The following is a 10,791-nucleotide window of genomic DNA, read 5'->3' on the forward strand; positions in this document are numbered from 1 at the left end:
AGGAGACATCTCAATAACCTTTTGGCACAAAGACTGCATCATTCGCATCGTTTGTTGCATCATTTTAGAGTTTTGATCATGCTGATCTTTTATTAAGTTGGAGTTTTGTTGCATAATTTGATTTTGTTTTTCCAACAAGGTCACTACTACTTCGTTTGTAGATGGTTGAACTGGAATTAAGGTTTGTTGAGCGTTCATGTCTTGATGTTGATAGTTCTAGGTCATAGGCACTAAATATCTATTCTGGTCACCTAAGTTTCCTTGTCCTTGAAGTTGAGTTAACTGGTTGAAGTGTGATGGTTATGGTGGTGGTTGTGCATAGACAAGAGGACAATAGAAGTCGGAATACTCAAGACTAAAATAGACATTACAACAAGTAGAGTTAATGTTAATGAATGGAGTGGGCTGTTGTTGACATCTACCTTTTTAGTGAGGGCATCGATAAGAGTTTTAAGCTCGGGAACAGGTATAACCTCAAAAGAAGAAAGAGTGGAGCAGGAAGAGTCGTTACCTACCCAATTATTGCTCCTTTTAGATTGATCTTCTAAGAATTTATAAGCCTCCAAGGCTCCTTTACTAAGAAAACTACCCCACATTCATGATATCTAGAACCTCTTTATGATAATGTGAAAGCCCCTTGAAGAAGGCACGAACAAGCGTGTCTTTCGCAAGATTATGATACGGGCATTCAATGAGAAGATTAGTGAAACGATTCCAGGTCTCTGAAAAGGATTCATGAGGAATCTGGTGGAAGAAATGAATCTTTTGAAGCATTTCATTTGTCTTCAGTGGTGGGAACAGTTTTGAACAAGATTAGCCCATGAGTCCACAGAGTTTGGCCTTTGGGTAGTTAACCAAGTCGTCGCCTTGTCGGCTAGGGTGAAAGGAAACACCCTAAGTTTAACTTGATCCGGACTTACACTAAGATGATGGAATGTAGTGAGAACTTGTTCTATCCTACGCATGTGTTGATAAAGCTTCTCGTGGTCTAAACCATGGAAAATTGGTAACAAGTTAAATATATTCGGGGGAATATGAAAATCCCCTACTAGGTCTGCAAAAACGATGCACGACTTAGGGCTATCGTTTAGTGTTTTATAAAAATCAGAGAGAGGAGTCTTTGGTTCTTTAGCCATTGATGCAGGTGTAGTGTGTAAAATTCTAGATAGGCGTGTGGTATTACGTCCACAAAAAACAAGCCTGATTATACTATAATTAAAACTCCTCTGACAGAAGAACAAGGAGTGGAAGAAGGAGTACCTGAATGCCTCCTTACTATGTGTATGAATAGCGTCTTTAATACGCAATCTCAGTGTATAGAAGAATTCAGAACACTGAATATAAAATAGTTTGAACAAAAAGAGAACTAGTGACTAACCTGTGCAAATCGGGGCTTCTATTCTTCTTGGCAGGCGCTCGAAATAGGGTACAAAGAAGACGCCAGTAACAAATTTGTTCAAAACAAATTTGTTCAAAAACAAATTTGTTCGATAACAAGAGAGAGAGAGAGAGAGAGAGAGAGAGAGAGAGAGAGAGAGAGTTAAATTATTCTAACTATTGGAGAAGTAAGAGTTTAGGGTTTTTATTCTCTTATATAATGATACAAAATCGTGCATGAGTTTTTAGGCTAGGTTATGGACCCATAAATCAAGTCCATAACCCAATTGGTTGAATCCAAAGAGTTCAAATCCTGGTGGTGTTACTGTAGTGCGCGTTTTCACTAACTTATACTGCTCTGATCGAGTTAAGGCCTAGACCATTGGAAAGCTTTCTGAGCCGGTCATTTTGATATGAAGTGGGCCCAAATCCGAGACCTGAGTCCAAAAATATGGCTTTTTGAAGTTCTGTTGACTTTTCTTCAGCTCTCTAATCCGGTTTGACTTTCACTTAATAGTTTTGACTTGGGCTTTTTAAGGCCTTTTTCTCTATTAAACTTGGGCTTTCTTCATGGAACTTCTCTAGCAATCACTTTAGCTTCTTTTAACCCTTAATTAGTAACGAATTGACATTAATTCAACTTCAAAGCCTGAAATACTCAAAAACACATAATTAGTGATAAACCTATATTATTAATAACATAATTGGCTAAATAGAAATATTACTAAAGGGTTTAAACTACAGTTTTGGGCTCTTATCACTTACTGAGCTCTGCAGCTCTTCTAGTTTTTGCATGTATTTAAAATATTCTATGTTATATAGCATATAATGACATGAACTTCTATGCATATTCTACCCATGATGCCCCTAAAGTTCATTCGGAATAACAATAGGTGACTCTAATAGGCTAAACAGGTTAAATTGAGGCATAACCAAAATCTGATCAGGATATCATGGGAGCCATCCAAGTTTAACTGTAGCTAAAAGTTCGATCGTAATAGAGAAACAGCGTCATAGAGGAACCATATGTCTATGTGAAGGTAACTTTGTACCTTGAGCACAACACTGTGTTTAATAACGATAAGTCCTGTTTATTTAAAAAATAAATAGGTTATCGCCAGAACAACAGTAGGGGAGTCTTCCTCAGTGCAATCATGCCGATATAATTCCAGGCCAATGATCACACGCTAGGATCTAGATTTAACCCAAATCTTCCTAGCAACCCCCATTAGTTATTTCAGAATGCAAGGAACTGGCTGTAGGAGCCGTTATTTCAGAATGTAAATTTCTATAAACCGTGAAAACCATGCATAGCGGAATTAATGGGGTTCACGATTTTGATTAGAAAACATACCTGTAGATCAGCTGTGATAACTCTGAGAATCCAGAATCAGCAACCTCTTGATCTTCTGTTGTATTCCTATGCACAGAGTGGACGTTGTGTGGGCAACGATCTTCCAACCTCTTCTTTCTCACTTGGCCTCTTTCTCTCTCTCAACCTTAGAACCGAAATTTGGATATGTTTTTGCTTGAGTGATGTCTGAGAAAAAAACGGCCAGAGAAAGAGGTTTCTTTTTATAGGCTACGACAGGGACCATGAGGAGAAATAAGGGTTGGGGATCCTGACGGGCTTGGGTTTCCCATGTTCGCCCAGAACATACAGCCCAAGTCCGTCAACAAATGGCTTATTCCATTAAAGGCCATTGTTGCACTACCGCCCTAATCCCAAATTACGTGTCAGCGTTTATGGGATCCATATTATATGCTTGTTGATCTCCCCGTGTTTAAGATATCGAATGCACGTTGATTAAGTCAAGTTACTGACAACTACATCATTCAACTTCTTATGTCCTTGAGTAGTACCACTCAACCTCATTGTCATGTCGGAATAAATCCACCTGCAGGGTTTACATGACAATCCTTATGAGCTCCTCAAGGGGACATCATCAACCCGACTTCCTGTGGGTCACGGATTCCTTCTATAATCAACATCACACCTTACATACATTGTCATTACCCAATCCATCGAGTTCGTTGATTCACAAATGAATCTCACTCATTGATGATTTAAAGTAATGTACAATGCACGTAAGTGCCCGTTATTATATCTGGATTAAGAGGACAAACATCCATAATAACAGAGGTGTTTGTTCTCTTATATAGTCAGTATAAAGAGAAATAACCTCACTTGGTCCTATTCAATACACACAAAGTATACTAGTGTAATCCTATAGTCAAGATAGACTAATACCAGATTATACTACAACCATACCAATGGTTTGTCCAAATCCATCTAGGTTGTGAACGTTTACTTATACTTTATAAGGTGCTTGATGATATGATCTTACGTTATTGTCACCACACACCATATCATCTACAACATAAAGTATTAGACACATGCATATAACTAATAACATATATATAATATGCATAACATTTGCCCATATGATTTTCATTCAAAATATAAAAAGTTAGAGTTAATACAAAAGTAATGCTTTTAGTATATAACCCTATCAATCTCCCACTTATACTCAAAGCATTGCTTTTTAGTATACTACTAACAAATCTCCTACTTATACTTAAAGCTATGCTACCAAGCATCCGATTCCCATCCCCTAACATGCCTGTCAAGGGGTCAGCTAGGTTATCTTCTGATGCTATCTTGGTAACAGTAACATCTCCTCTTATTAGGTGGTACTTGCGCTCAATGTGTTTACATGCTTACAAGAAGTTCCAGAGCCAAACTGATTCTTTGGCTGTCTCAATGGCTGCCACATATTCAGCTTCCATGGTGGAGTCAGACAAGCATTTCTACTTGACACTCCTCTATACTATGGCTCCACCTCACAAGGTAAACACACAACTAGAGGTAGATTTACTCTTGTCCCTATCTGATTGAAAATCAGAATCTGTATACCCTAAGGGAACCAAACTATCTGCTTAGTAAACTAACATATAATCCTTAGTCCTTTTCAGGTACTTCAGAATATGTTTTACCACAGTCTAGTGCCCTTGTCCTGGGTTCTTCTGCTATCTGCTAACCATGCCAATGGCAAAGCAGATGCCTGGCCTCGTGCATAACATGACATACATTAAGCTTCCTACAGCCAAAGTATAAGGAACCGCTTTCATGTCCTCTATCTCTTTTGGTGTCTTGGGACTCATATCCTTTGATAGAGGAACTCCATGCCTGAAAGGCAAGAAACCTTTCTTGGAGTTTTGCATGTTAAAACGAGTTAGCACAGTATCAATATAGGTAGCCTGAGATAAGCACAACATCCTTTTCTTGCGATCTCTTATAATTTTGATCCCAAGGATGTGACCCGCTTCTCTTAAGTCCTTCATATCAAATTGCTTTGATAACCATACCCTTATGTCTGACAACACTTTCACATTATTTCCAATGAGTAAGATGTCATCTACATAAAGAACAAGAAATACCACTACGTTTCCATCAAATTTCTTGTACAAAACAAGATGCTCTTGACCTTTTTCAATGAATCCTTCTGGTCGCTCCATATAGATGGTTTCCTCAAGACTTCCATTAAGGAAAGTTGTCTTGACATCCATTTTATAGACCCACTTGCATCCAATGGGTTTTACACCATTGGGTGGCTCTACAAGCTCCCAGATCTGATTAGAATCCATAGATTCCATCTCAGAATTCATTGCTTTTTGCCAAGATATTACATCTCTATCTTGGAGTGCTTCATTGTAGGTCCAGGGATCAGGATCTTGGTTATCAGTGGTTATGTCTGAAGACATTCCCAAACCAATCCATCTATCAGGTTGTCTAACAACCCTCCCACTATGACGAAGCACCTCTTGGTACATCATTGGTGACACATTGTGGTTCCTATTATTGTACAATTGGTACTGAAGTAGTTTTAATGTCTCTCCTCTCAATACTTCTAGAATAATACTACTCGGGGTAATAATTTAATGCACTGTGGGTGGAATAACATTAATGATGTATAAATTGCCTTCTAATGTACCAGAACAGATAAAAAGTTTATTTTTCTTAATGACGATCTTGTCATTTAAAAGAAACAGAATATCCATCTTTAATTAACATAGAAACTGAAATCAAGTTCTTTCTAAAATTAGGCACATAAAGACAATTATTTAACACCATAGTCTTATTTCTACCGAAAGATAAACAAACATCTCCCATTGCAACAGCTACTACTATCGTAGCATCCCCAAAGATATGGTAATCTCTCCAGCACTAAGTTTTCTGGTTTCCTAGAACTTGTGCAATGAAATACAGACATGGTTAGTGGCTTCCGTATCTACACACTAGGTACTGGTAGATAACAACGCTAAACATGTTAAACGACTAGGGCATGAGACATACCTCCATTATTCTCTTGGTTGAGAAGAGGACAATCTGGCTTCCAGTGTCTTGACTGCTTGCACTTGTAGCCCTTAAGCTTTTTCACAGCTCCTTGAGGTCCCATGCCTTTCTTTGCCATGTTCCTATGCTTCTAAACATTATTCTTCTTCTTACCGCCATTAGGCGTAGAAGTAGAAACCTTCTCAGTAGCATAAACCTGAACGTAACTATGCTTAAAGAGACTCTCAGCTGACTGAAGTTCTGTTATAAGTTCCGACAAAGAATACAACCTTTTGTTCATATTGTAGTTAAGGCGGAATGGTTCAAATCTCTCAGGCAGCGTCATGAGAATGATATCGACCTGCGTTTCCGCATCGATATCAACTCCAAGGATCTCCACTCATTCAGATAAGCCATCATCTTGAGTATATGATCCCTTACAGGAGTCCCTTCAGTCATAGTTGTGGTCATCAAGTTTTTCATGGCAGTTTGCCTAGCAGCCCTATTCTGGTGTCTGAAGAGTTCCTTGAGATTGAGCATCATATCATAAGCCGTGGTCATGGCCTGATGCTGATGTTGCAACACACCTGAAATAGATGCCAGAATGTAACACCGCGACATCTCATCTGCCTTGTTCCACTTCTTATATGTTACTTTCTCCTCTTCTCCGGCAATATCATCAGGCTTAGGTGGGCATTCCTCATCGAGTACAAATTTGTACTCTTCAGCAGTCAACACGATATCCAAGTTACGTTTCCAGTCTATGTAATTAGGGCCAAGAAGTTTGTTTTCCTTAAGAATAGTTGCTAGTAGGTTGAAAGTAACCATTTTGAAAACCTGAGAATGACATAAATAACTATTATGTAGGGCAAAAACTTCTTGAGTTAATAACAAAAATTAATTGATTAATCAACCCGTCAGCACCCTCCACACCGAGAAGTAGTAAGCCACAATAGTGTGGATGTTTACCATTCTACATTCGTGGAAATACTTTTGGAGTTAACTTAAAAAATTAATTAATTAACCCATCAGCACCCTACACACTGAGAAGTAGTAAGCCACGATAGTGTGGACGTTTACCATATCTACATTCATGTAGAGAGATTTTTCCTATTAGTTCTACTTCTCGTCAACTTAACAGCACACCACTCGTTAGAGTGGACACATGCCATCTAGACAAGTAAAACTAAAATGCTAACCTTTCTTCTGTCCTACAAATAATAGCAGTGACTCCGATGGGGAGGATACCATTACTTGCATCTAAGTGTATACCATTACTCAACTTCTTAGTCCATTATTTGTAATGAATCCCTTCAGATGGAGAAGTGAATCCATACATTGATAATTTCATATAGTTGTCATTTAGAAGTTTGTTCTGGTAATCCGTAATTAGACTCATCCGATATGGAGGAAGGCACTAAAACCGACGCGCAAGTATAATTACATTACCAACAAACCAGTAATGGAGACCGTGGGATTTATACGAAACTAAATTCCCGCTCCCACTTAGTTATTTAGAACTGAGGATTTTTCTGTTTACTGGTCAGGCCTATGTCCATGTTATCTAATAGAATAAGCAAATATGAACATTAAAATGGAAAATAAATTCCCAACTGTTATGGCCCATATTCATTGCTCCATCTTGTTCGCCAAACTCTTTTAGTTGCCTTCGCAAAATTCGGCGGGGTTCGATATGCTTGGTTTTTTTTTTTTTAGAAATCGTGGTCTGTTTCCTTCACTGGAAACCTCACAAAATCACCGCATAGACCCCTGAACAGCAAACAGATTTCATCCTATTATAGAGAAAAAAAATTTCTCTTTCTGGCATTAAGGGCGCGACCCGCCCTCCTTTTCTGTTTGTACAAGGCGCCTGGCGCGCTCATCTTCTAGGCGCATCAGTGCGACCCGCGCTCCAACATAAAACTTTAGATCCAAATTTTGACCAATCCAATTCTTGATCTTTTGATCTTTTGATCTTTACATATGATTACATTATGGATAAAAAACAACAACACAATACATACCGTGATTTAAATTACATCCACCAATAAACAAAAACCGTAAAAATGATTACTTTTCATAAAATCCATTTCCTTCCTTCTTTAACCAACACATACACCCGGTATCACCTAATAAAGACCTCTAGCTCAATTAGGAATAGGTTGGCGTGATAGTAAGTGGTAGATGTGTTTGATCGACCTCGGCTTCCTTGGATTGTCATTGAGATTTTGAGGAAACGTGTGCCCACTACACACTAGAGTTAGCAAACTTGAGTGGAAAAATTAGAGTGTTATGTGTTTTCACACATTCCTTCTGAGAACCTACTTAGGCACGCTACCCAAAAGTTTCAGAAACGGACCTGCCATTGCATTTCATATCATAGTTCATTGTATAGTTGTTTATCTTAAGATGATTTGATTATTATGCATGTATTAATTTAGGAGTTAGATTGATGATCTTTGTTTAAATGCTAGGTAGATGTATAGATATATGAGATAAATTAGGAGACAATTACTTTTATTTCTTAGTCGTTGTAGTATAAATGAAATTTGTGAGTATCTTCTCTAGAAAACTCTCACGAGGCTATAACTCGTCCACTAGGGAATTCCTAGTGGTTAAAAGCCTTATTGCATATGGTCAATGCAGTCGCACTCAGCGAAACGAGACTAGTTAAAAATACATTTTTGGCCACTTATTTTAATTTCACATATTTGCTTAAGGAAAAGCAAAATGCTGTTTGGGGGTGGTTTGATAAGAGCCTAAAATTGTAGTTTAAACCCTTTAATAGTATTTATATTTAGCCAATTATGTTATTAATAGTATAGGTTTATCACTAATTATATGCTTTTGAGTATTTCAGGCTTCGGAGTTGAATAAATGTCCATTCGTTACTAATTAGGTGCTAAAAGGATTAAAAAAGCCCAAGTCAACACTGTTAAGTGAAAGTCAAACCAGATTAGAGAGCTGAAGAAAAGTCAACAGAATTTCAAAAGGCCATATCTTTGGGCTCAAGCCTCGGAATTAGGCCCATTTTATATCAAAATGACCGGCTCAGAAAGCTCTTTCCAATGGTCTAGGCCTTGGCTCAATCAGAGCAATATAAGTTAGTGAAAATGCATGCTACAGTAATACGACCAGAATTGGAAGTTTTGGATTTAACCAATTGGGTTATGGACTTTATTTATGGGTCCATAACCTAACCTAAAAGCCCATGCACGAAATTGTAATCTAACCCTCTCCTATATAAAAAGGGTTAAGGCTAAAACAAATATTTGCTACTCCTGTTCTAGTTTAATATAGTTTAGGGTTCTCTCTCTCTCTCTCTCTCTCTCTCTCTCTCTCTCTCTTTTTTGTAGTTTAGTCTAGGTTAAAATAATTTAGTTTGTAGCCTCCATTAAATCCTTCAATAAAAACCCTTAGTTTAATATTCAATTCTTGTCTCTTTAATTTAATGTCTTCATCTTATTGTTTTGATATTATTCATCCAATGAAGCAAGGCTAAAACCTCCATTAGAGGAGGTTAAAGAAGCCATGTGAGGATGATTGCTTGTTATTTAGAATATAATTTCAAGTTCATTATTATGAGTGTTTAGAGATAAACCTCATAATGATGAACTAGAGTTTAGAGCCACCATCAAAGAGATTTGTGGTGGAGCTAAACTCTTATGCTAGTGGAACCTTGATTCGAGAGGACTTGGTATTCACTAGGGATCAATATACGATTCGATGACTAACTAATAGCCAATCGAATTGCATGGTGGAATTTTCCCTCTCTAATTATTCTTCTAATCATTATAAACACTGTTTTAGCTTCCTAAAATTACTGTTTTCATATTATTATAATTACTCTCATCATTGTCCCTTTTGTTTGATTAGTTGAATTCTATTTATGTCTTGATAGTTTATGAGTGGAACGAATCCGCACTCTTTATATATTGCATAATGAATTGAGAGTAGGAATATTGATTTAAGCACTTATTTAGTTAATTGATTATTTGTGTTTACGCATAGATAGTTAGTTAACGTAAATTTGTCTATTATCACGCGCCCCGCGCCTCATTAGCCTATTTCTGAAGCGCACCCCGCACCAAAATGCCTGGACATCGTCCAAGGCAAGAGCTTGCCCCGCGCCCTTGTTAGACAAATTTGAAGTGCGCCCTACGCTAAAGTGCATGGACTTCGAGTCATGCAAGAGCACGATCCGCGCCCTTGTTAGGGAAATTCGAGCGCACCACGCACCCTTTTCTGCATAAGCCCGATTTCACAGGTTAGTTCAAACTTTCATTTTTTTCAAGTTATTCAGTGTTGCTATCTACTTGAATACACTGAAATCGCGTATACAAGATACTATTCAAACTCGTAGCAAGGAGACATTCAGGTACTCCTTCTTCCACTCCTCGCCTCTCCTGTTAGAGGATTTATTCTAGCATATTAGGGTTGTTTTGACTGTTGTCGTGTTTCTTTAATATTGGACTTAGCCTTGCATGAGATTAAGGTCAGGTAGAGAAAAAAGACTAATGTAATCTATCGTGAACGTTAACAAACACACCTATCTAGTATACCACACAGTAAACCTAAAATAATGGCTGAAGAAAGAGAGACTCCTCTCTCTAACTTTTACAAAGCCCTGAACGATATCCCCTAAGTCTTGCATCGTTCTTGCAGACCCAGTGGGGGATTTTTGAATCCCCCCGAATATATTTAATTTGTTACCAGTTTTTCATGGGTTAGACCATGAGAAGCTTTATCAGCATATGTGTAGGATTGAACAAGTTCTTACCACATTCATCATCCTACGGTAGGTGCAGAACAAATTAAACTGATGGTGTTTCCTTTCACCCTAGCCGATAAGGCGGCATCTTGGTTAACTGCCCAAGCGCCTAATTCTGTGGACTCATGGGCCAAACTTGTTCAATTGTCTATAGAACAGTTTTACCTACCTCTAAAGATAGATGAAATGCTTTACAAGATTCATTTTTTCCACCAGAATCCTCATGAATCCTTTTCAGAGGCCTGAAATTGTTTCACTGATCTTCTTATAAAGTGTCCACATCATAACCTTGTGAAAGACACATTAG

Source organism: Coptis chinensis, chromosome 7 (assembly GCF_015680905.1).
Source record: "Coptis chinensis isolate HL-2020 chromosome 7, ASM1568090v1, whole genome shotgun sequence".
Taxonomy (NCBI): Eukaryota; Viridiplantae; Streptophyta; class Magnoliopsida; order Ranunculales; family Ranunculaceae; genus Coptis; species Coptis chinensis.